This window comes from Narcine bancroftii, chromosome 13 (assembly GCF_036971445.1).
Source record: "Narcine bancroftii isolate sNarBan1 chromosome 13, sNarBan1.hap1, whole genome shotgun sequence".
NCBI classification, from domain to species: Eukaryota; Metazoa; Chordata; class Chondrichthyes; order Torpediniformes; family Narcinidae; genus Narcine; species Narcine bancroftii.
The window spans coordinates 63,855,671-63,880,783 of NC_091481.1; the positions used below are offsets into that span (position 1 = coordinate 63,855,671).

Genomic DNA, 25,113 nt, shown 5'->3' on the forward strand with positions numbered 1-25,113 from the left:
TGAAAGAATTTGAATGGGTTTTTACAAAAATAGCCTTCAATAGCGTGGTATACCTGTATAACCAATGGTATTTACTTCATATGAACACTTCAACATTCATTACGAGAAGAAATATCCACTCAATTTTCCCATTCCTGAACACTGTCTCATGACTCCTTCTGAGAAGAAAACAGTTAAGAACAGATTCTGACATAAGTAATGACAGCTTTTATTAAATAGACTGATCACCATAATCAGGTAATTCCAACCAGCACTTATGTCTTCAGAAAGCAAGAAGCACTGAACAAAATATTATTTTTTAAATGAACAATTAATCTTCCTTGGAACATTGTAAAACAAAGCCAGAGATATAAGCCATTCAGGGAGATTGGCTAATAAGTGATGTTTACTGGTCAGCTTAGCGTCATTTGCCAATAGCAATAATAAATTGTCTCAATCTTCTGCACAACTGTGATAATTAATGCAAAATGTATGGTAGTTCTGTACAAAGTAGTCAATAAAGCAGTTAATCACACCATTTCAATCATACTTCTGCAGATTAAAATTGTATAGAGAAAAGAAAATGTACTGTACCTGCAAATTCCAACTGCTGATCAGGACACTATTTAAATTTAGCAGCCAATGTGTACTGCAAACTGAATCTGAAAGTTATACTGTACTTGAAATTTACAGTCTTGCAAATCCGTCATGAAGAGATCAAGCTAGTCGCCAAAAGGCTGGATCAATGTAGCTTGAGAAGGAAGTTGAACTAAGCTGATGAGATATGTGACTCAGAGAAGTGGGTGAGAGGTGAAAGCAAGGAAAAAAAAATCCATGGGCGGAGAAGTTTAAAATTAACCACAAAGATATGTAGGATTATTACTAGCGCCAGCTATATATGCAACTAAGAAACATTTAAAAATTATGCCAGGAAATAAAAAATAAACTCAGATAAAATTACTAATGACTAAAACCCAAAAGCTAAAAGTAACAATATTAAATTCCAAAAGCAATAAAGCCCTATAATCCTCGTTCCTAACAGTAGAGATCAATACAAAATGCCACATTGGCACAAGAAGCAACCATTTTGTGTGCAGTATGATTCAGCAATGAAATAGAAAAAAAATGTCCATCTATTTTGTATGGTGTGGGCTGTTTTAAAAAGGAATGTTGGGCTAGACTAGGAGAAATTAAAATTTTCACCATGCCCCTCACAAACGTCACCAAAGAAATGTTTTTAAATATCACATCAGGAGTGCTTAATTTTCAATCTAGCACTTTCTTAGTACAGTTTATATAGGATTGTTCTGCATTGTTTGCTTAAATCCAGAAGTGAAGCTTGCGTACACAACTCTCCAAGTCAAAGATAATTACATCATGAATAACACCTATGTGAAGCTTGGTAGCAAATAACCATTTTTTTGATTTCTCCTTCATCCTTTTCTTTCTCAGCCTTTGCCCTTTCAAGAATTAAGTTGTGCAATTTAACAAAAACTAAATGAGGTAAAAGTACAACCCGTTAAGCAATAAAGCCAGCTACCAGCATGGTTAAATCCTCTTCTCCAATATAGTAAAAACACGTTATCCAGAATTCAGGCCACCAGCAACCCCAAGCAACCAGCAAGAAAAATCTAAATAAATAAATAGAATTTAAAATGAATAATAAATAAAAGTTTAAAATTGTAAAACTAAATGTTCTACGAAGCAACCCACAAATCTTTGGTGAAAATGGGAGCAAGCATTCAGCCAGTAGAGTGCCCCAGTTGTGTCCCACCCACAACAGCTGTTTGAATAAAGTTATGCTTGAATAAAATGACATCGCCCAGGATGAAGAGCCAGCCAATACCACTCGCCGCTGGACGACTCTCCTAAAGTGTTTCCCTGCCTAGTAAGAGGCTATATCTTTATTCATTTATTATTAAGTATATTAGAAAGGCTTTATCTATAAACTTTGGCGAAGAGGAGTTAATTATGACTGTGGCGCAGTTAGCGCAACTCTGTTATAGCACCATTGACTGGGGTTCAAATTTAAATTTTGTAAGATACAGGAATTACCTGATTAAAAAGAACTTTACATAATTAAGGACTACAATACTGATATTTTTCAGATTACTTCACATTTTGCAATGTCTTCCATCTTTTAAACTGTTTATTCTTAATGCAATTGTATTAGGCATTGTAAGAGTCTCAGGCAACGAAGAAATTCACATATCTGGCATATACAAATCCCCCTAGTCGTCCAATACTGTACTGTTTTCATATAGCTGTGCTCATATTTTTCTGCTTCTCTTCTTCAGAGATGTCATGGGACTCTTTCCACATTTATGGCACACTCACTCAGAACTATTTCCAAGAGAACCAACACCACAAATTTATAATTAAATATTACACATTTAATTTTCTTTACCTATCCCAATGGATCATTTCCTCTTGCAACTCAGGAAGAAACATTTTCCATCCATGCCTCAGTTGGTGCCACTCCACAACTCAAAGAAAGTTCAGGCTTTGATTTCCACTGCAGCTATTTGAACACTGTCAAAAGTGTCTTAATTCCCTGATGAACATCAAACTAAAATTCTTTACTGCCCATGGAATTAATCTGAAGAGCAAGGAAATTATCCTGTGTCCTAGCCAATTTACTCAGTAATTATTGCTGCACACAATGTGCCTTCAGGAGAGTGAATCCAAGGAAAGCATCCGGCCCTGACGGAATACCTGGCCAAGTATTAAAAATATGCTGACCAATTTACCAATGAATTCACGAATATCTTCAACATTCATTCCAGCAAGGGAAAATGCCAACCCGTTTCAAACAGATGTCAAGAAGAGCACAGTAACCTGCCTTAATGACTATCAACCAGTTCAACAGTGATGAAATGTTTTGAAAGGCTGGTGATGAAGCAGATCAGCTCCTGTCTGAGTGCCGACATGGATACGTTCCAGTTTGCCTATCATAGCAACAGGTCTACAGCAGATGTTATCTCACTGGCTCGACACAAAGCCCTGGAACTAGACCTACCTGGACAATAAAGATGCATTCAACAGGATGCATTTTATTGACTACAGTTTGACATTTAACACCATCATCCCCTCAAAACTGATCAGCAAACTTCAAGACCTGGGACTCAACACCCCATTATACAATTGGATCATGGATTTCCTCACTTCCAGACCACAATCAATGAGAATTTATAAGAACATCTCTTCCACAATCTCTCATCAGTACCGGAGCACCTGCTCTACTAATTTTATACCATCCACTGTGGCTCAGAATGACAATAACACCACCTACAAATTTGCTGACGATGCCACAGCAGTGGAATGTATGAAGGAAGGTGATAAGGTCAGCATACAGGAGGGAGATTGATAACTTGGCTGAAATGATGCACCAACAACAACCTTGCACTCAATATCACCAAAACTAAGGAGCAAACTGTTGACCAGGAAGGCAAAACCAGAGCTGTACAATCCAGTGATCATTGGGATGAAGAGGGTGAGCGAATTTAAGTTCTTGGGAGTCACTATCTCAGAAGATCTTTTCTGGACCCAACACACTAATGGCATCGTGAAGAAAGCATGGTCAGTGTCTCTACTTCCTTTGGAGGTTTTGTATCAGAAACCCTGGCAAATTTCTACAGATGTGTGGTGGAAAAATGGCTGACATGAGGACACTAATATCTCTGAGCAGAAAACCCTCCAAAAGGTAGTGGGCACAGCCCAGGACATCAAAGGTAAAACCCTCCCCACTATCGAAAACATCTCCAGGGAATACTGCCGTCGGAGAGCAGCAACAATAATCAAGGATCCACACCACCCAGTACACGCTCTGTTCTCGCTGCTACCAACAGGAAAGAGGTATCGGTGTCACAAGACTCTCACCACCAGGTTCAGGAACAGCTGGTACCCCTCCACTATCAGACTCCACAACAACAAACTCCATCAGGGACATTTCAGGACTCTTGCTTGAGCACTTTATTGATTTTTCTCTCTGTATTGCAGTCAGTTTGTTTACATTTATCTATTTACATGTGTATACTGTGTCGTTTTTTTTGCACTACCAATCAGTGGTAATTCTGCCTGGCCCACAGGAAAAAAAGAATCTCAGGGTTGTATGTGATGTCATGTATGTTCTCTGACAATAAATCTGAGAATCTGGAGGGTCCTATCAGGTCAGGCAGCAAAGTTTCATATATATGACAGGGCCTCCAAAGTGAGGATAATACTTCAGTAAAAATCAACATTTTCAGGAGAAAAGACAGGAATTAATGTTCTAAAAGAATTACTATTATGTCACAATCTAATTCTCATCGTGATCAATCTTGACTAGTTAGTAAAATTCTTTCTTTCCTAAAGGAAAACAATTTAATGCACGTGTTCAAACTCTGCCCAGAAATTGCCAAGAAATTTCAAGCTCCAAATAAGGAATCCATGCAACGAGTTCAGCAGGTTTATGCAGTGAATTTGTAACATGATCTGCACGAGGTGGGTCTGAACTGTAGGCTTGTGGCACAATCTACAACAGCTTTTTTAGAAAAAATACAAAGCCATTATATATAAACCAATATGAGTGGGATTTTTTCCCTATCCAATTTCATGTCCTAGTTCAATTATCATTTTAAGTAGAAGGTTAAATTTCTCTTACTGAGGGGTTAGTGTTGGGTTCAATAATATAAAATCAGTTTTCTTCAGGCTGACTTCCAGGCCAAACATTTTGGCAGTTTCCGCAAAGCAGGACGTCAAGTGCTGAAGAGCTGGCTCTGAATGGGCAACTAAAGCGGCATCATCTGCAAAGAGTAGTTCACGGACAAGTTTCTCTTGTGTCTTGGTGTGAGCTTGCAGGCGCCTCAGATTGAAGAGACTGCCATCCGTGCGGTACCGGAAGTCAGCCTGAAGAAAACTGAGGTCCTCCATCAGCCAGCTCCCCACCATGACTACCAGCCCCCCCACATCTCCATCGGGCACACAAAACTCAAAACGGTCAACCAGTTTACCTATCTCGGCTGCACCATTTCATCAGATGCAAGGATCGACAATGAGATAGACAACAGACTCGCCAAGGCAAATAGCGCCTTTGGAAGACTACACAAAAGAGTCTGGAAAAACAACCAACTGAAAAACCTCACAAAGATAAGCGTATACAGAGCCGTTGTCATACCCACACTCCTGTTCGGCTCCGAATCATGGGTCCTCTACCGGCACCACCTACGGCTCCTAGAACGCTTCCACCAGCGTTGTCTCCGCTCCATCCTCAACATCCATTGGAGCGCTTTCATCCCTAATGTCGAAGTACTCGAGATGGCAGAGGTCGACAGCATCGAGTCCACGCTGCTGAAGATCCAGCTGCGCTGGATGGGTCACGTCTCCAGAATGGAGGACCATCGCCTTCCCAAGATCGTGTTATATGGCGAGCTCTCCACTGGACACCATGACAGAGGTGCACCAAAGAAAAGGTACAAGGACTGCCTAAAGAAATCTCTTGGTGCCTGCCACATTGACCACCGCCAGTGGGCTGATATCGCCTCAAACCGTGCATCTTGGCGCCTCACAGTTTGGCAGGCAGCAACCTCCTTTGAAGAAGACCGCAGAGCCCACCTCACTGACAAAAGGCAAAGGAGGAAAAACCCAACACCCAACCCCAACCAACCAATTTTCCCCTGCAACCGCTGCAACCGTGTCTGCCTGTCCCGCATCGGACTTGTCAGCCACAAACGAGCCTGCAGCTGACGTGGACTTTTTAACCCCCTCCATAAATCTTAGTCCGCGAAGCCAAGCCAAAGAAAAAGAATATAAAATACTATGATAAGCAAATAACTGTCAAGTTGATTGCACAATTCAAATAGCACATTTTTAAACAAGTTTAGCAGCTGATTAACTTAGCACTTTATTTGCTTAAAGTGCAATTCGTGTTATAAAGAGGGGGGGAAGAACTGGAATTTAGGCAAAGCCCAACTTAAGTATGTTTCAACTCGATTTTCTTTGTAAACTAAAAAACTTTAAAATATCGGACTTAATTTCTGTCTCTGACATTTGCACAGAGATCTGACCTACAGAGTAGAAAGAAATCCCGAACAGATTTTTAGCATCAAGAAAGAAAAGGTCAACTTTATAGATGTCCATTCTTGATATATAACCAATATTTTGGGCCTGAGCCCTTCATCAAGGTACGAGCAAAAAAGCAGACAAGCGTCTGAATAAAATGGTGGGGGTGGGCAGGAGGAGGAGCACAGGCCAACATCAACAACTACACTGGTGCTACCTCATGCATCTATGATGAGCTCAACATCTTTAACGACTGCTGCTAACCTCAAATTCACTTGGTCCATCTGTTGCAACACTCTCCTGTTTCTTGATCTTCCCGACTCCATCTCAGAGACAAATTTTCTAAAGACATTTTATACAAACTTACCAACTCCCATGGTTACCTTGACTACACCTCTTCATACCCTGTCCCCTATTAGGGTTCTATTCCTTTCAATTACTCTGTCTCCGTCGCATCTGATCCCAAGATGAGATCTTCCATTCCAAATCATCTGAGATATCCTCCTTCTTCAAAAAAAATACACGGCTTCACCTCTACCCCCATGAACTCAGCCCTTACCCGCATCTCCAGGGAACGCTGCCATACGTCTTGGCCCCCTATGCCGCTAGACGCAATGAGGTCAGGATTCCCCTTGACTGATAGCGAAGGGGAAGAAGCCACTTTTGTAACATTGGTCTTCAGGCTCCTGTACCTCCTTCCAATGGTAGCAATGAGAAGAGGGCATGGCCTGGGTTAGGAGGGTCCTTGATGATGGAGGCTGTTTTCCTGAGACACTGCCTCTTATAAATGGCCTTAATGGAGTGAAGACTATTGCCCATGATGTCGCAGGCTGAGTTCACAACCATCTGTAGCCTTTTCCTGTCCTGTGCATTAGTACCTCCATGCCAGACAGCAATGAAACCAGTAAGAATGCTCTCCATAGTACATCTGTAGAAATTTGCAGAAGTCTTTGGTGACACATGAAATATCCTCAAACATCTAACGATATATAGCCACTGGCAAGTCTTCTTCATGATTGTATCCACATGATGGCCCCAGGAATAGATCTTCAGAGATGATAACACACAAGAATTTGAAGTTCTTTATCCTCTCCACTGCTGACCCTTCAACAAGATCTAGTTGTGTTCTCCTGTGTTCCTGAAGCCCTCAATCAGTTTTTTTAGTTGCGCTAATGTTGAGTGCAAGACTGTTGCTATGACACCACTCAACTAGCTAATCAATCTCACTCCTGTACACTTCCTAATTGCTGTCTGTGATTCTGTCAATGACCGTAGTGACATGGGCAAATTGTAGACAGCCCTTGAGTTGTGCCTAGCCACACAGTCATAGGAGTAGAGCACTGGACTAAGCACACATTCTTGAGGTGCACCTGTGTTGCTTGTCAGTAAAGAGATGTTGTTACCAATCCAAAATGACTGTGGTCTTCAGAGGAGGAAGACAAGGACCAAGTTTCAGATGTCTAGGTTTTGAAACCTGCTGACAAGTACTGAGGGCTGAAAGCTGAACTGTATTCGATAAAAACCAACATGATGTACCTGCTACTGTTGTCAAAGTGATCCAGGGCTGAGTGGAGAGCCACAGAGATTGCATCTGCTGTTGATCGATTATGGCAGTAGGCGAATTACAGTGGCTCCAGGTTTCTAGTTAGATACAAGTTAATGCTGGCCATGAGCAACCTCTCAAACCATTTCATTACAGCAGTTGTGAGTGCAACTGGGCAATGGTCATTGAGCCTATGCTCTTATTGGGCATCAGTGTGACTGATTCCCTTTTGAATCAGGTGGGAATCTCTGACTGCAGCAGTGAGAGATCGAAAATGTCCGCAAACACTACAGCTAGTTGGTTGACACAGATTTTCAGTACCCTGCTTTGTACGCCACCAAGGCCTGACACCTTGCGAAGGTTCACCCTCTTGAAGGATGCACTGAGGGCCTCTAAGACAGATATCACAAGGTCGCCAGCTTCTGTAGGGATTCTCATTGATGGAATTGAATGCTCCTTTTCAAAATGAGCAGAATAGGTGCGACGCTCATTAGAGAGTAAAGCATCAAAGCCATTTACAATGATAGGCTTCACCTTGTAGGATGTGATGGCCTACAAGCCTCGTCATAGCTGGCGAGTATGATTCACTCTCTAGCTTCGTCCAGAATTGCCTCTTTGCTGTTAAGGTAGCGTTCTGTTGGGGGGTACCTAGCCGTCATCAGGTTGTGATTTCTGATTTATCCACGGCTTTTGGTTGGGGTACTCACAGTATGTGCGCAAGAGCATACTTCCATCCACAAAGATTCTCATGGAATCAGTGACAGTCATAGCACATTCATGCAAATTTGAGGATAAATCCTTGAATATGGTCCAAAGTATCCTGCAGGTGCTTCTCTGCCTCCCGCGACCATATTTGCACTCTCTTCACCACTGATGCTATCAATTTCAGTTTCTACTTCTCTGCTAGGAGTAGAAGTACAGCCACGTGATCAGACTTACTGAAGTGTGGGTGTGAGATGGCTTGGTAGGCATTCTTGATGGTGGTGTAATAGTGAAAGAGGGTAGGTAACCAAGCATGGTTACCTGTCCTCTTCCACATGCTTCTGAGAGATGGATATTGGAATATGAAGACATTGGAGTATGAAAAGTTCTGCAATACTGCAAAATGCAAAAAATTTTCTGAAGGATTTGCAAACCAATATCAACATTCCTGAGCTAGCCAGGTCATTTACGTGCCCAAAAATCAGACTCCTGAAATCATCACTGTTCTGAGCTCTGACACAGGAGAAGATTACCAGCAAGAAAAAGAAAAATTCAAGCACAGACTTTGTTGAACCAGTGCAACATCCTCATTGTCTCCTGACAATACTCCTAGAAACAGGATTTAGGATGGTAATGAAAACTGAAGGCTTGAATCTAGAAGCCTTGCACAGGTGGGGAAAGCACAGCAGCTTCCAAAAGACTGCTCCTCAGTGCAAGAATCTGTGGTTTCCACACTGGCTTCATCAGCCATTGAGAGCTCACAAAAATGGAGTGGAAGAAAGTCATCCTCAATTCCAAGAGACTACCTAGAAAGTGACAGTAATAGAGGAAGGGAAGGAGAATAGAATTCATTTAATGCACAGAAATATACAAATCAGTTGGTGCGAGTGGCTTTGCCTGTCTCTACCTAATCATTTTTTCAACTGCAGGTACTTTGCCCTTCTCCCTGAAGGACGTAATTAGCTGGTCATGTGGAATATTCCATAATACTATTTGCAATAGAACCTCAATTATCAGGAGTAAAATGCATTCATTTCAATTGCAAGACCAGCTACAAGTGATAGATCAATGTTAATTAATCAAGCTTAATTTGCAATGTTAGACAAAAAGGAACAAATAGAGGAACCTTCCAGAGAGGGTAAAGAATCATCGCAATTCAGGTAGAGGAGACATCCAGGCTGAGAAAAATTCAGGATTTTGAGTATTAAAGAATATAGTGGGACAGGATTCTATTATATAAATGGAAAAATCTTTAAGGAAATGCTGCAAAAACAAAATAGTGAAGGGACAGGAAACCTAAAGTAAAATTCAGAAGTACTTCACAAATCAGATAGCACCTATGCATTGAGAAATACTTTTTCTGATTGATAAACACTCAATCTGAAATATTACTTCTATTTCTCACTCCACGGCACCTGCTCAGCATTTCTACTTTCATTGATCTACAGAGGGGGGACTTCCATTTTTAAGCACATTTCCCTATCTCAGAATGTATTGAACTACATCACAACTGAAAGAGACATTTAAAATTTAATGCTGGCCTAGGCAATAACATCCTTCACAGTGTTAACAGCAACTGATTCATTTACAGAAATAGTTTTGACCTTCACTATTTCATTGCTGCAGCTGGATGGAAACAATTAACTGAAGGCTTCTCAAATTAAAAAGGTGCCAAGATTTGCATTTCAGCATACTCTTCAGTGAGAGGAATCTGGCTGGCATGGTAGGGATATCATGAAAAAAAGAAAAGTAGAGTGGAGAGAGGTGGAAAATTGCTGAAAATTTTATCATTGGTATTTTCAGTACTCCAGTTAGCATCCTGTTAACGCATGAAGGCTTCTTCCCTGGAACAGGCACACAATCAAGTTCCTTTGTGATAACAATGGTTCATTGGTTTTCAAACTTTTTCCTTCCACTCACAAACCACCTTAAGTAATCCCTATGCCATAGGTGCTCTGTGATTAGTCAGGGTGGTTTGTGAGTGGGAAAAAATGGTTTAGAACCACTGCTCTAGACCCAATTGTAACTGAAATATTTAGCTCGAGAAAAATTGTCATTGGTCCATTTCCTTTGGAGTTCTGAAACCGTGCACATAATAAGTTAATCAGGCACGATTAAAACAGTGGCTTTCAAACTTTTTCTTTCCACTTCCATACCACCTTAAGTAATCCCTTACTAATCACAGAGCACCCATGGCATTGGGATTACTCAAGGTGGTATGTGAATGGAAAGAAAGTTTGAAAGCCACTGGCCTAGTTGAAGTCGTTCTAATTTTGAACTCTTAACTCCATTCACATTTTCCCAAAGATGTAGTCATGGGAACCATAAATCCTTCCATCCACCCTCTGTAAAAGCTCCATTCTGTTCTTTTAGCCTTCTGTCTCTATCATATCTTCTCTGATAATGAGACTTTCTAAAGGTGGGCTTTCATATTTTCTTTCAACTACATCTCATCTATTTCCCACACCAGGGCAAAGAAAGATATCCCCTAGCCCTAATCTCTCAGCACCACACTCAGATCATCCTTCTCAATTTCTGTCACCTTCCACCACCATCTTCTGCTTTTTTCCCCAGAATTCCCTCATCAAACATGTCCACATTCCACTATTTCCATTAATCTCTTTCTCACTTTACTTCCCTCTACAAATGCAGACGATTCAATGCCTGCAATTTTACCTCATCCTTTTCTATCATTCAAGGAGCTAATAGGACCTTTGGTGAAGCAGTAATTCACTTGCATTTCTTCCAAATATGTATGCATTCTATATTCAAGAAGTGATCTCCTCACAGAGCAGAATGGCTGCTTTGCACACTTCCATGCAGTTCAATGGGAGCAGTCATCCTGTCACTGTCTTTCTGACCTTTCTGAGACTTTTTGTGGTAGTTTAACAAAATGCAAGGAAACCTTGACCTCATCTTCTACATCGTGTCTCCAGAATTCGATATGAAATTCAAAAATTTCAGTGTTGCTTTTTATGCTTGCATCAAAACTGGAGCACTTTACTGCAAGATTATCCATCTGCAACATTAACACCATTTCTCTCTCTCTCCGTGGTCATTGCCTGATCTGCTAGGCCAGTGGTTTTCAAACGTTTTCTTTCCACTCACATACAACCTTAAGTAGTAATCCCTATGGCATAGGGGCTGTGAATAGCAAGGGTTTTATTACTAAGGTGGTACGTGAGTAGAAAGAAAAAATTTGAAAACCACTGTGTTAATCATACCTAATTGACTCGTTATCTGCAGTTTCATAACTACAAAGGAAATGGGCCACTGACAATTTTTCGCAAGCAAAATATTTCAGTAACAAGTGGGTCTAGAGTAGTGGTTCTCAACTTTTTTCCCCCATTCATATACCACTTTAAGTAATCCCTTACTAATCACAGAGAACCTGTGGCATCAGGATTACTTAAGGTGGTATGTGAGGGGAAAGAAAAAGTGTGAAAACCACTGTGCTAGGTATTTCCAACACTTCATTCTCAACAAAAACTCCCTTCCCTTCTCCATCTCAAAGCTTTAACATAATGAATTTAATAACCAGGCAGCACAGTCACCTTGGCAATATTGACTTCAGAACTTTTTTTTGTCTGATTCACTCACCCATCCATTCTGAACCTTGCCACACCCTCTACCTCAACCTCTCTGTAGCATAAAACATTTTCATAGAAATTATGGAGTAACTCAACAGGTCCTGCAGCATCCATAGGAGGTAACGATGTATGACCAATGTTTTGGGCCTGAGCCCTTCTTCAAGGTACAAGTAAAAAGCAGGTGGGTACCTGAATTAAACAACTGGGGTGGAGGAAAGAAAGGGCAGAGGGAGGAGCACAGACCAACAGACAAAAGGTGATAATTGGACATGATAATTGGAGAAGAATTGGTCGTAGGAGGTGTCTTTGTGAACGCAGAGCTGGAGGGAAGGAGACAGAGGGAAAAGGAGACAAAGCAAGTGGAAAGAAGAAATAGGGATTAAAAATAGGGGGAGGGACTAACAGAAACCAGAGAAGTTGATGCTAATGCCATCTGGTTGGAGGGTGCCCAGATGGAATAGGTGTTGTTCCTCCAAATTGTGGTGGTCTCAGTCTGGCAGTGCATGAGTCATGGACAAAATTGAATTAAGAGATTCCCACAATTGCTGTGCACAGAGCCAAGGTGCTCAACGGAACGATCTCCCAGATTGTGACCAGACTCTCCAATGTAGAGGAGACTACAATGGGAGCACCAGATGCAGTAGATGTACTATGTCAAACCATTCCTTCTAATTGACAGCATTTTTATTTTGAAGCAGTGTATTTTACTACTCCTTACCCATTTTGATTTTCTTCTCATCAATTTGATTATCAAATGATATTAATAATTATTTTCTGCCTTCTACAAGATTACAAACATGTCAGGCTTATCAATTCAACAGTGCCAACTATCCTTTTCCACTGACTTTTGTCCCATTTCTATGTAACCAAGGTAGCAGGCTTTTTAATGAAGTGAATCAGATTCAATTTTAGTTTCTTTCATGAAGAGTCACCTTAACATTAAATACAGGTTGTACCTCGCTTATCCGGTGGTCTGTGGTATGGCACGTTTGTATCTGCTTTTGTTAGTACAAACTCCTTACAGGTAGTGCAGAACTAGAACCCCAGTCCCAATTGCTGGCACTGTAAAGGTTGAATCTGCTGCAATCGGGGCAGAGGTTCAAGTCTTGCGCTGACTGTAAGGTGTTTGTACTTTCAACCTTCAGCATATTCAACCTTTATAGTGCCAGCAATCGGGAATGGGGTTTAAGTCCCAAGCTGTCTGTAAGGAGATTGTACTAACCTCCCAATCACTGGCACTGTAAAGGTGTTGCACTAACTATGCCACCCCACTGTATTATTTCCTGTTTTAAGCTTTGTTCTACCTTTGATAGGTTTACGTAGGGGGTTCCCTTAGTGGGTCAATTTGTTTTCCAGCATTTTCTGCGGTCCGGCAATGGATTAACATCACTGGATTAAAGAGGTACAACCTGTACCAGTTATTTTTAGATGCCGTGTGGTTTGACTAGTTCATTCCTACAGTCATGTGAAAGGTCTGCTTAGCCAAGTTACTTTAATCATATGGTGCAAGCATGAAAGGCAGGCTAACGTACAAGAGGGTATAGTTGAGCTACAAGATCAAACTTCCTTCCAGCCAATTTTTATAGTATCCATATGCAAACACAAAGTATGGTCAATAACATATCTGCAGGGTCAAGCCCCAGTAATCCCATCATTTTTAGTCTGCCCACACTCAAAACTCTTTGAACGTGATACAATTAATATTTTTAAATGTTCTTGTAGCTTCTTCAAAGTCTTTCAGAAATCTCATCTCAATGGAAGGGAACATTTGAATTACTTTTTTCATCCGAGTCCACAGGAGTTGTGGTCATGAATGTAAGCATTTTCATTACTCAGATAATTAATGTTATTGTACAAACAAAAATGGAAAATCTGTATTTTAGCCATGATTTTGAAATATGTGGACAAAACATTTCACTTAAGCCACAATCCTAAAAAAAAGTTGGATTCCCATCAACATGACAATAAATCCAGTGAATTTCTCAGTCCAATGTCTCTACAACAAAGACGAATGCCAACTTAGAAACCAAGTTTGTTGCAGAATATTTCCTCCGCAGCTCTTTCACGTATTTGGAATAATGAATAGCGAAACAATATAGCACAGGAACAGGCCTTTTGGCCCACAATATCTGGACCACTGCCAAATGAAACCAAGTCTCTTCCAGCTGCAAGTGAGCCATATCCCTCCACTCCTGCCTATCCACGCATCAATTGAAAAGTCTCTTAAAAGTTACTATTTTCTCCTTTCCTTTTATTTTGCATTATTAGTTTTTTTCTCTTAAAAAAGTATATACTATTTAGAATATGAATTATGGATATGATTTAAAGTTGATGTATGTTGATGTTATTTATACGGAATGTCTTCATTAGTTTGTGCAACTGTCCTTATTGAATTGTACCTTTTTTTGTACTTTATTAAAATCAACAAAAATATTTTATAAAAGCTACCTTTGTATGTGCCTCCACTACTACCACTTGCAATCCCTTTCAAACCTTTCACTCCATGCAAATAAAACCTTGCCCTGCACATCTATAAATGTTCCTCTTCAGCTTACATGTATTCCCTCTAGTATTTGACCCTTTTACCCTTGGGGAAAAGAAAATATTCCATCTACCATCTTTATTTACCACAATTTATCCAGATTCCTTTTAGGGTATCTATAGTAAATGACTAAATCATAATTTGCTGTAGCAAGTTCAACACTCTTCCCGCACCCCCCCACCCCACCCCCACACCCCACCCACCACAGATGAAGACTTTTCTTCTGAATTCCCTCTGGAACTCAGAAAACACACCTGCAGGTGTTGTCTTCTCTCTTCCTCATGAGGCATTTATCTACCTGTTTTTTCTTACTCCAAATCTCTTACACATTTAATGTCCACTTCCCTCATTGCTGGCACAAGCCCCTTTCCCTTAGGTTATGACATATCTCCTCAGTCACCCCTCTGAGTCTGTGACTCACGTCCTCTCCTCTATGACCCAACATTGCAACACTCCTGAGCCAGTGATAAGCCAGCTTGCTGCTGGGCTCAGCCGAAGACCCAGTCTCCTATCTCTTCATTAATAAAGCACACAGTTAAAAGCTTCTCCCCTCCCAATTTGTTTCTTAGGATGCCCTGATTTTATCTCTCCTTCATTACTCTTAAAATACACATTCTTCTTCAATTTATCTACTTTCTCATGTGATTAATAACTGCTTCCCTTTCCAATCTATGATCCTGCCATCCATGACTCATTACAATTAATCTCCTGATGCCCTCTTATTGTGACCCCATGCTGATGCACCCATACATATTTACATCAATTGCTTTGCCTATGATGCCACACATTCATTGTGTCCTTTTCTTTTACCACACTTTATTCTGTGATACTTTCCTATTGTGACACTGTTAACCTCCTTTATTATTAGAACCATGGAACATTACAGCACTTTGGTCCACCTAATCCATGCCAAACTATTTTTCCTCCTAGTTCCATTACCTGGACCCAGACCATAGCCCTCCATACTCCTCCCAGCCATATACCCATCAAAATTTCACTTTAATGTTGTAATCAAACCCACATCCAGCACTTCTGTTGGCAGCTTGTCGCACACTGAGTGAAGAAATTCCTCCTAATACTTTTCACCTTTCATGCTAAATCTATGTCCTCTAGTTTTTTTGTCTCCATAACCTCAGTGGCAAGATGGCGTAGAGAGCAGACGTGCAATCCTACTCCTCCTCAGCCAGTTTTTTAAGCTCCCATCTTTAAACTTTATCTAAGTCACACATGTCAAACTCTGGCCCGCGGGCCAAATTTGGCCCGCGATATAATTATATTTGGCCCGCAACATCATTTCAAAAATGTATTAGAGGTGGCCCGCCCTGCAGCGAGAGCCGATGCTGTTTTTTGGTAATGTCACCCCCACCATCCTCCCCCTTCATTGCACGTCCTTCCCCAATGTGACACGAGAAATTGTAACACGAGAAGTCTGTCGATGTCATCAGCCGGCAAGCCAGTTGGAAGGCTCCCCGCACAACCAGTCACTTCTCCCACCTGTCAAGCGGTGCGGCGGACATGGCAGGCTGCGCACGGCCCCCGGGCAGCACGAGCCCCGCGCGACTGGCACCGGACGGCCCTTCCACAGCGCGAGCGCACTTCTCCCGGTCGCCACGGCCTTCAGCGTTTGCACCTGCGCGGACCCCAGGGACAGCTGGTTCGGCCTTGCACGTGATGGTGGCTGCCTGCAAAGGCTGATCGGCAGCGCGCTGGGCCTGAGTGGGTGGGTAAGCAGGGGTGGGCAGAGGGTGTAGATGAGATGATTCTAATTCATAAGAATTTGTCTTTTGAGTTGCATACTATGGAAGGGAATGCTGGAAGGGTTTTAAAGGTGAATTGTAAAATTTTTACTGAATTTTGGACTTTGCTTAATATTTATGCACCTCATGTGGGTGATGAGTACTTTATTTCGGATGCTTTTTTGTTATTAAATCAGGCTAATGAAAATATTTTAGTTGGGGGAGATTTTAATGGTGTCTTGGATCCTTTGTTGGACAGATCCCCAAAAAATATAAAGAAATCAAAGATGGTGATACAAATTGGGGCCTTGATGAAGGATTTAAATTTAGTGGATATTTGGAGAAGGGCTAATCCTACAAACATTTTGGCAGTTTCCGCAAAACAGGACGTCAAGCGCTGAAGAGCTGGCTCTGAATGGGCAACTAAAGTGGCATCGACTGCAAAGAGTAGTTCACGGACAAGTTGCTCTTGTGTCTTGGTGTGAGCTTGCAGGCGCCTCAGATTGAAGAGACTGCCATCCGTGCGGTACCGGATGTAAACAGCGTCTTCATTGTTGAGGTCTTTCATGGCTTGGTTCAGCATCATGCTAAAGAAGATTGAAAAGAGGGTTGGTGCGAGAACACAGCCTTGCTTCACGCCATTGTTAATGGAGAAGGGTTCAGAGAGCTCATTGCTGTATCTGACCCGACCTTGTTGGTTTTTGTGCAGTTGGATAACCATGTTGAGGAACTTTGGGGGGTATCCGAGGCGCTCTAGTATTTGCCAAAGCCCTTTCCTGCTCATGGTGTCAAAGGCTTTGGTGAGGTCAACAAAGGTGATGTAGAGTCCTTTGTTTTGTTCTCTGCACTTTTCTTGGAGCTGTCTGAGGGCAAAGACCATGTCAGTAGTTCCTCTGTTTGCGCGAAAGCCGCACTGTGATTCTGGGGGAACATTCTCGGCGACACTAGGTATTATTCTATTTAGGAGAATCCTAGCGAAGATCTTGCCTGCAATGTTTGGCCTGGAAGTCAGCCTGAAGAAAACTGAGACCCTCCATCAGCTAGCTCCCCACCATGACTACCAGTCCCCCCCACATCTCCATTGTGCACACAAAACTCAAAACGGTCAACCAGTTTACCTATCTCGGCTGCACCATTTCATCGGATGCAAGGATCGACAACGAGATAGACAACAGACTCGCCAAGGCAAATAGCGCCTTTGGAAGACTACACAAAAGAGTCTGGAAAAACAACCAACTGAAAAACCTCACAAAGATTAGCGTATACAGAGCCGTTGTCATTCCCACACTCCTGTTCGGCTCCGAATCATGGGTCCTCTACCGGCATCACCTACGGCTCCTAGAACACTTCCACCAGCGTTGTCTCCGCTCTATCCTCAACATTCATTGGAGCGACTTCATCCCTAACATTGAAGTACTCGAGATGGCAGAGGCCAACAGCATCAAATCCACGCTGTTGAAGATCCAACTGCGCTGGGTAGGTCACATTTCCAGAATGGAGGACCATCGCCTTCCCAAGATCGTGTTATATGGTGAGCTCTCCACTGGCCACCGTGACAGAGGTGCACCAAAGAAGAGGTACAAGGACTGCCTAAAGAAATCTCTTGGTGCCTGCCACATTGACCACCGCCAGTGGGCTGATAACGCCTCAAACCGTGCATCTTGGCGCCTCACAGTTTGGCGGGCAGCAACCTCCTTTGAAGAAGACCGCAGAGCCCACCTCACTGACAAAAGGCAAAGGAGGAAAAACCCAACACCCAACCCCAACCAACCAATTTTCCCCTGCAACCGTGTCTGCCTGTCCCGCATCGGACTTGTCAGCCACAAACGAGCCTGCAGCTGACGTGGACATTTACCCCTCCATAAATCTTCATCTGCGAAGCCAAGCCAAAGAAGAATCCTACAGAGAAGGATTTTTCTTTTTATTTGTCTCGACATGATTCATTTTAGAATATATTTTTTTTAGTATCGGCACATTTACAAGGAAGGATATCACAGGCAGAATATAAAAGCAGGTTTATATCAGATCATTCTTTATTATATTTTTCTTATGTAAGTTCAGAAGTGGTACGTTCATCTTATAGATGGAGATTTAATACAAAGTTGAAAAAAAGAGTTTGTTATTTTTGTTAAAGAACAGATTACTTTTTTCTTGTCTGAAAATGCTAATTCAGTAAAGTTGTTTTGTGTTATGGGATGCGTTAAAAGCTTATTTAAGAGGGCAGATTATTAGTTATACCACTAAAGTTAAGAAACAGCATATGGTTGAAAGCTTTGAACTAGAAAAGCAACTTGATGAATTGGAGAAGGAATTTCAGAAGGAAGTGACAGAAGATTAAAAAAAAACTGGCTTTGACTAAATTGAAATTGCGTTATAATACGTTGCAGACTTATCAATTTAATATTTAATTAATCGATCTAAGCAGCGATATTATGAGTTGGGTGAGAGGGCACATAAAGTACTTGCATGGCAGTTAAAGAAGGAACAAGTTTCACAGGTTATTAAAGCTGTAAAAAAGAATTCAACAGTTACCTATAAACCACAGGAAATTAATGACTTCTATTCATTAGATAAAAAATTATATACTTCTGAGGGGAAACAGGATAATGGTTCTATTGATTCCTTTTTATCTAAGTTAAAGTTATCAGCATTAGAAGAGGAGGATGTTATGGATTTGGAAGCTCCGTTTATAGAATTAGAGATTAAGGTGGCTATGTTGGAAATGCCCAGTGGAAAGTCACCAGGTGATGATGGGGTTTCGGTGGAATTTTATAGAACTTTTTATGAAGATTTATCTTCGGTGTTCGGGGAGGTATTACAGCAAGTGACTGAACATTATGAGTTACCAGAATCTTGTTCTAGTGCTTTAATTACTGTAATCCTGAAAAAAGATAAGAGACCCGTTGAAAGTGTCTTCGTATAGACCTATTCCTTTATTGAATGTTGATTATAAAATAATAGCAAAAATGCTAGCAAATCGACTTGCTAAGTATTTACCTAAATTGATACATGTTGATCAAACAGGTTTTATTAAAAATAAAATGCTTCAGATAATATTCTTCAATTGATTAGTTTGGTCAATGCATATCGACACCAGCCCAACCAATCAAGTTGCGCTTGATGCGGAAAAAGCCTTTGATAGGGTCGAATGGGATTTTTTATATAAAGTACTGGAGAAGTTTAAATTTGGTCCTTTTTTATTGGTTGGGTTAAAGCTTTATATACGAACCCGACTGCTAGGGTGGTGACAAATGGTCAAGTTTCATCATCATTTAAATTGACACGTTCAACTCGACAAGGTTGTCCATTGTCACCAGCCCTGTTTGCATTAGCTATTGAACCATTAGCTCAAACAATAAGGCAGAATGAACAGACAAGAGGGATAAGAGTTATGGATGAAGAGTATAAGATGAATTTGTTTGCAGATGATGTTTTGATATATTTAACAAACCCAGAACAATCATTGCCACATTTATTGGTATGTTTATTACATTATGGAACATTACCTAGATATAAAGTTAACTGGGATAAAAGTGAAATTTTACCAGTTGAAGGTGATAATTCAGAGCATAAAAATATTATAAAATTGAAATGGTCTGATAAAATTAAATATTTAGGAATAATTTTAAACACTTTATATAAGTTAAATTATGTTTCATTATTAAAAAAGATTAAAGCAGATCTAATTAAGTGGAAATATCTTCTGTTAACTTTTTTTAATTTTTTTTATTATTTAGTTTTTTCTTTTAAAAAATATGGAACGCTTCACGAATTTGTGTGTCATCCTTGCGCAGGGGCCATGCTAATCTTCTCTGTATTGTTCCAATTTTAGTATGTGCTGCCGAAGCGAGCACATTTTCTGTTAACTTTAATTAGTCAAGTTAATTGTATTAAGATGAATACTTTTCCTCGTATTCAATATTTATTTCAATCAATACCATGTTCTCTACAAAGAGTTTCTCTCAGGATTTAAATAAACTTATGAGAGAATTTTTATGGAAAGGTAAATTACCACGGGTAGCATTAAATAAACTCACTTGGAAGTATGCGTTAGGTGGTCTTCAATTAACTAATTTTCAAAATTATTATGAAGCAGCCCAGTTGAAGTTTATTAGTAGATTGATGGATTTGGACTAGCCTCCAAGTTGGGTTAAAGTTGAGATGGCCTGTATTCCTGAAGTTGAGGTATATCAATTTATATTTCGATAGAATGTAAATTTGTTGAGGGAATAATATGCCGATATTAAAATATTTATTAAAATTATGGATTAAAAAAAATAAGATTTTAGGATCAAAAGGTAAATTGTCAATTTTAACTCCATTATATAATAATCAACATTTCTTTTTCAATGTTTAATAGTCATTTAAAGAGTTGAGATTTTAAGGGAATAAAAACATTACAGGATTGTTTTGTAGAAGGTCAGTTTCTTTTACTCAATTGAAAGAGAGTTTTGATATTACTGAAAATTCTTTATTTGTTTATTATGAACCGATCTTTGGTGAAAAATATGTAGGATAGATAGATGATTTTACCTGTATTGATGGAATTCGAGTCTTTGATTTCTTCTGTACCAAAGAGGGGTTATATTTCTGTTATGTATCAAGTATTACAAGACAATATGGATAAGTCAGAATGGGAGAAATCAAAGCTTAAATGGGAAAATGATTTAGCTTTTGTTTTTCCTGAAGATTATTGGGCAGATTTGTGTCATTATAGTGTTACTAAATCGACGAATGTACGGTATGGAATGGTTAATTATAATTTTTTTTAAATCAATTGTATTTAACACCAGAGAAATTGAAAAAATACCATTTTAGTAATTCAGGTTCTTGTTTTAGATGTGGTGTATGTGCTGGAACTTTTTTTATATGCTGTCTAGTCTTGTATGTATATACAATCATACTGGGATGAAATTAAGTTAATTTTGGAAAAATTATATAATTTTAAGTTACCATTAGATCTATTTATTTTTCAAATGGGTTATATGATTCCTTTAAGGGGATTAGGGTTGGATAAATTTCAAATTGCATTTATATATTTAGCATTGTCTGTAGCTCGAAAATGTGTAGCAAGTACATGGAAAGATAATATAGTGATTAATATAATGCGATGGCATAATGAACTGAAAGCTTGCACTGTTATGGAAAAAATTACATAATCTACATGACAATTATTCTTTTTTGTTAATAAGTGGTTACCATATTTGGAATATATGCATTTATTTAGATATATTTTGATTTATTATATATTTTTAACTCTCCTTAAGAGAATTGGCTGATGAGGTGGGAAGGGGGTGGGGATTTAAATTTTTTTTTAAGTTGTCTTGGTTTTTTAAATTTTATTATTTTGAATGTATATTCATAAAATGTTCTTTATGGAATGTACTTTCTATTACTATTAATGATTCTTTAAATAAATAAAGATTTTTTTTTAAAAAACCTCAGTGGAAAATGCCTGTTTACCAGATCTATACTCCTCATAATATTGTCTACCTCAAAATCTCCATTCCTTCCCAGATACTACAAAGAATAAAGTCCTAACCTATTCAACCATCCCCTATAACTTGGCTCCTCAAATCCTGGAAACATCTTTGTTAAGGTTCTTTGCATTCTTTCAGTCTTATTGATATCTTTCTGTAGGTGGTGACCAAACTGCACACAACATCCAACTTGGCCTCACAAATATCTCGTATGACTTCAACACATCCCAACTCCTGCTCTCAGAACTTTGATTTATGAAGGCCAATGTGTCAAAGGCTTTCCTTATGGCCCCATCTACCTGTAACACCTCTTTCAAGAAATTATTTATCTGTATTCCCAGATCCCTCTATTCTATCACACTCCTCAATGCCGTCCCACATGCAAGATCTATCCTGATTTGCTCTCCCAAATTACAATCCCTCACACTTGTCTGCATTACATTCCATCTGCCATTATGCAGCCCATTTTTTCTAGTTAGTCCAGATTCTGCTGAAAGCTTTGAAAACCAAGTCCAGTCAAGTTTATTGCCATTTGATTGCACAAGTACAACATGACAAAACTATCTAAACACCGAGTGAACTAATTTCTTTACCAACTGCAGGACCACATGGTATCAGTTGCCACAAGGCACATGGTATCAGTTGCCACAAGGCATCTACAGCCTTCCCTTCATCAACTTTTCTGGTAACCTCCTAGAAAAACTCCAGAAGATTGGTTAGACATGACCTACCATACACAAAGCCATGTTGACTATCCAAGTACTTGTATATCTAGTCTCTTAGAATATCTTCCAATCATTTACTCACTACAGATGCCCTCTAATTTCCTAGATTATTCTTCAAACCTTTCTTAAACAACAACATTAAATCTCCTCCAATACTCTAGTATTACACCCAGGGCTAAGGACATTTTAACTACTCTGGTAAGGCCCTTGCAATTTCTACACTAGCTTTCCTCAATGTCAGAGAGAATATCTTGTCAAGTTCAGGAGATTTATCTACTCTTATGTGCCTCAAGCACCTCCTCAGTTGTAATCTGGAGATCCTCACTGCTCTTTTGCCTCATGTCTATAGATTATTTGTCCATCTTCTGATTAAAAACAGATGCAAAACATAAAATCAATTGAAGACAACCACCATCTCTTTTGGTCCCAATGAATAGATGCCAACCTTCTACAGGAGCTCTATTGAGTGACCGGCCTGGCTGCATCAGTGTGGCATGGTTGCTGCAGAGAAATGGATCAGAGGACCATATGCATGGCAGAGAGGATCACCGGAGTCTCCCTCCGCCCCCATCAACGTGATCTGTCGGGATCATTGGCTGAAGAGGGCACCCAAAATCATTGAGGACCCCTTCCACCCAACACACAGCATCTTTCAGCTGCTCTCCTTGGGGGAAGAGATACAGGAGAAGCAGAGCCATAACCACCAGGCTGAGGAAAAGCTTCTTCTCACGGGCAGAGAGAATGGTGATCGACTAAAGGAACTGCTCATACTCACCAAAACTCTCTTATTCATAAAACAATATTTATTTGCATAGATATTTTTATAGATATAATACTTATCCTGCACATCTATGTGTTACATCGAGTTGTGTGTCTGAGTGTTTTGATTTTGTGTAATCAGATGACAGAAAACCTGACACTCCGATAATCAAGAGAGACAATTTTGTTCCTTGCTATCCTTTTGCTCTCAACTGCATAAACTCTTGGGATTTTCCTTAACATAATATGACTTCCTGACAGAAATGATACTATTTTCCCTTTTATGATTACCATTCCCAGCACATTCTACCTCCAACATTGGGCTGGCCACTCCTTGCCCTTCAGCCAATATAATAGACCTTGACGAAGGGCTCAAGCCTAAAACGTCAGTTCTGTATCTTTATCTTTGCTGTATAAAGGACACCGTTTGACCTGCTGAGTTTTCCCCAGTATTGTATTTTTGCTTTTACTGCGATATCAATTTTACTTCTTGCAATGAACATACTCCATTTCTGCCAACCCAGGCTTCACACCTCCCCACCCCCCCTCCTCCCCCCTCCCCTCCCCTCCCTCCTCCCCTCCCCCCTCCCCTCCCCCCTCCCCTCCCCCCTCCCCTCTCCCCTCTCCCCCCTCCCCTCCCCCCTCCCCTCCCTCCTCCCCTCCCTCCTCCCCTCCCTCCTCCCCCTCCCTCCTCCCCCTCCCTCCTCCCCCTCCCTCCTCCCTCCTCTCTCCTCCTCCTCCTCCTTTTCTCCTTCCCCCTCTCCCCTTCTCCCTCCCCTCTCCCCTTCTCCCTCCCCTCTCCCCTTCTCCCTCCCCTCTCCCCTTCTCCCTCCCCTCTCCCTCTCCCCCTCCCTCCTCTTCTCTCTCCTTCTCCTCCTCCTTTTCCCCTTCCCCCCTCCCCTTCTCCCTCCCCTTCTCCCTCCCCTTCTCCCTCCCCTTCTCCCTCCCCTTCTCCCTCCCCTTCTCCCTCCCCTTCTCCCTCCCCTCTCTCTCTCCCCCTCCCTCCTCTTCTCTCTCCTTCTCCTCCTCCCTTTCTTTCCCCCTCTCCTTCTCCTCCTCCCTTTCTTTCCCCCTCTCCTTCCCCTTCTCCCCCACCCTCCCCTTCTCTTCCCTTCCCCTTCTCCCCCACCCTCCCCTTCTCTTCCCTTCCCCTTCTCCCCCACCCTCCCCTTCTCTTCCCTTCCCCTTCTCCCCCACCCTCCCCTTCTCTTCCCTTCCCCTTCTCCCCCACCCTCCCCTTCTCTTCCCTTCCCCTTCTCCCCCACCCTCCCCTTCTCTTCCCTTCCCCTTCTCCCCCACCCTCCCCTTCTCTTCCCTTCCCCTTCTCCCCCACCCTCCCCTTCTCTTCCCTTCCCCTTCTCCCCCACCCTCCCCTTCTCTTCCCTTCCCCTTCTCCCCCACCCTCCCCTTCTCTTCCCTTCCCCTTCTCCCCCACCCTCCCCTTCTCTTCCCTTCCCCTTCTCCATCTCCTCCCTTCCTTCCCCTTCTCCTTCCCCATCCTCCCTCCCCCTCTCCCCTTCCCATCCTCCCTCTCCTTCTCTCCCCCCCCCCCCCCCGCCCCACTTTGCCTTCCGCCCGCATCCCGCTGCGTCCATCGTCGGACCTCTCCCAGCGACGCCAGCCCGCGGTGCTCACCCTCCTGCGCCTCCGGCATCCACCTCCCAGGTCCCGTGCGCGCACACTCCCCGGCTCACCCGCGCTCTCGCCCCCGCCCCGCCCTCCAACCGTGGGCGAGCGGCGGCGCACGCGCCAAACCGCCGCTCCGCCCGCCAGAGCAGCGTGCGGTGACGTCAGGAGCCGGCCGGACGCCAGTGCTCCTTGAGAGGAGAGCGCTGTTTGCAGTGGCAGTGCCCCAGAGCGAAGCAGTGGCCATGCATCTGCCTCTGTTTTATATTTTAATTGAAAGTATAATTAATAAATCATTATCCAATAGAATGAGTCTTTAAATTGAAGGGATTATGTGATGGCTATTCCCCCATCTCAATCCCCCCCCCCTTTATAATGAAGAAAAGAGCTAT

The 25,113-nt window shown here is 41.5% G+C and overlaps 1 protein-coding gene and 1 non-coding gene across 10 annotated transcripts in view; both read right to left on the bottom strand.

Moving 5' to 3' along the window:
* LOC138748287 (carnitine O-palmitoyltransferase 1, liver isoform-like) overlaps nucleotides 1-24,813 on the bottom strand; it is an 80,898-nt gene extending 56,085 nt beyond the window's left edge. Inside the window, exons 1-3 of one of the 9 annotated variants that reach the window (XM_069908199.1) lie at nucleotides 24,731-24,750; nucleotides 1,520-1,610; nucleotides 54-158 (exon numbers count right to left, since the gene is read on the bottom strand). The gene's annotated coding sequence lies outside the window, so the exon portion shown is untranslated. Of the gene's footprint in view, nucleotides 1-53; nucleotides 159-1,519; nucleotides 1,611-14,598; nucleotides 14,623-14,649; nucleotides 14,789-24,730 lie in introns of those variants that run through there. The other 8 variants (XM_069908194.1, XM_069908200.1, XM_069908197.1 and 5 more) reach the window with 8 other exon arrangements.
* LOC138749107 (U6 spliceosomal RNA) lies at nucleotides 19,881-19,983 on the bottom strand. Its single transcript, XR_011348420.1, has one exon. It is a non-coding gene; the product is annotated as a U6 spliceosomal RNA (small nuclear RNA).
* Nucleotides 24,814-25,113: the final 300 nt, after the last annotated feature.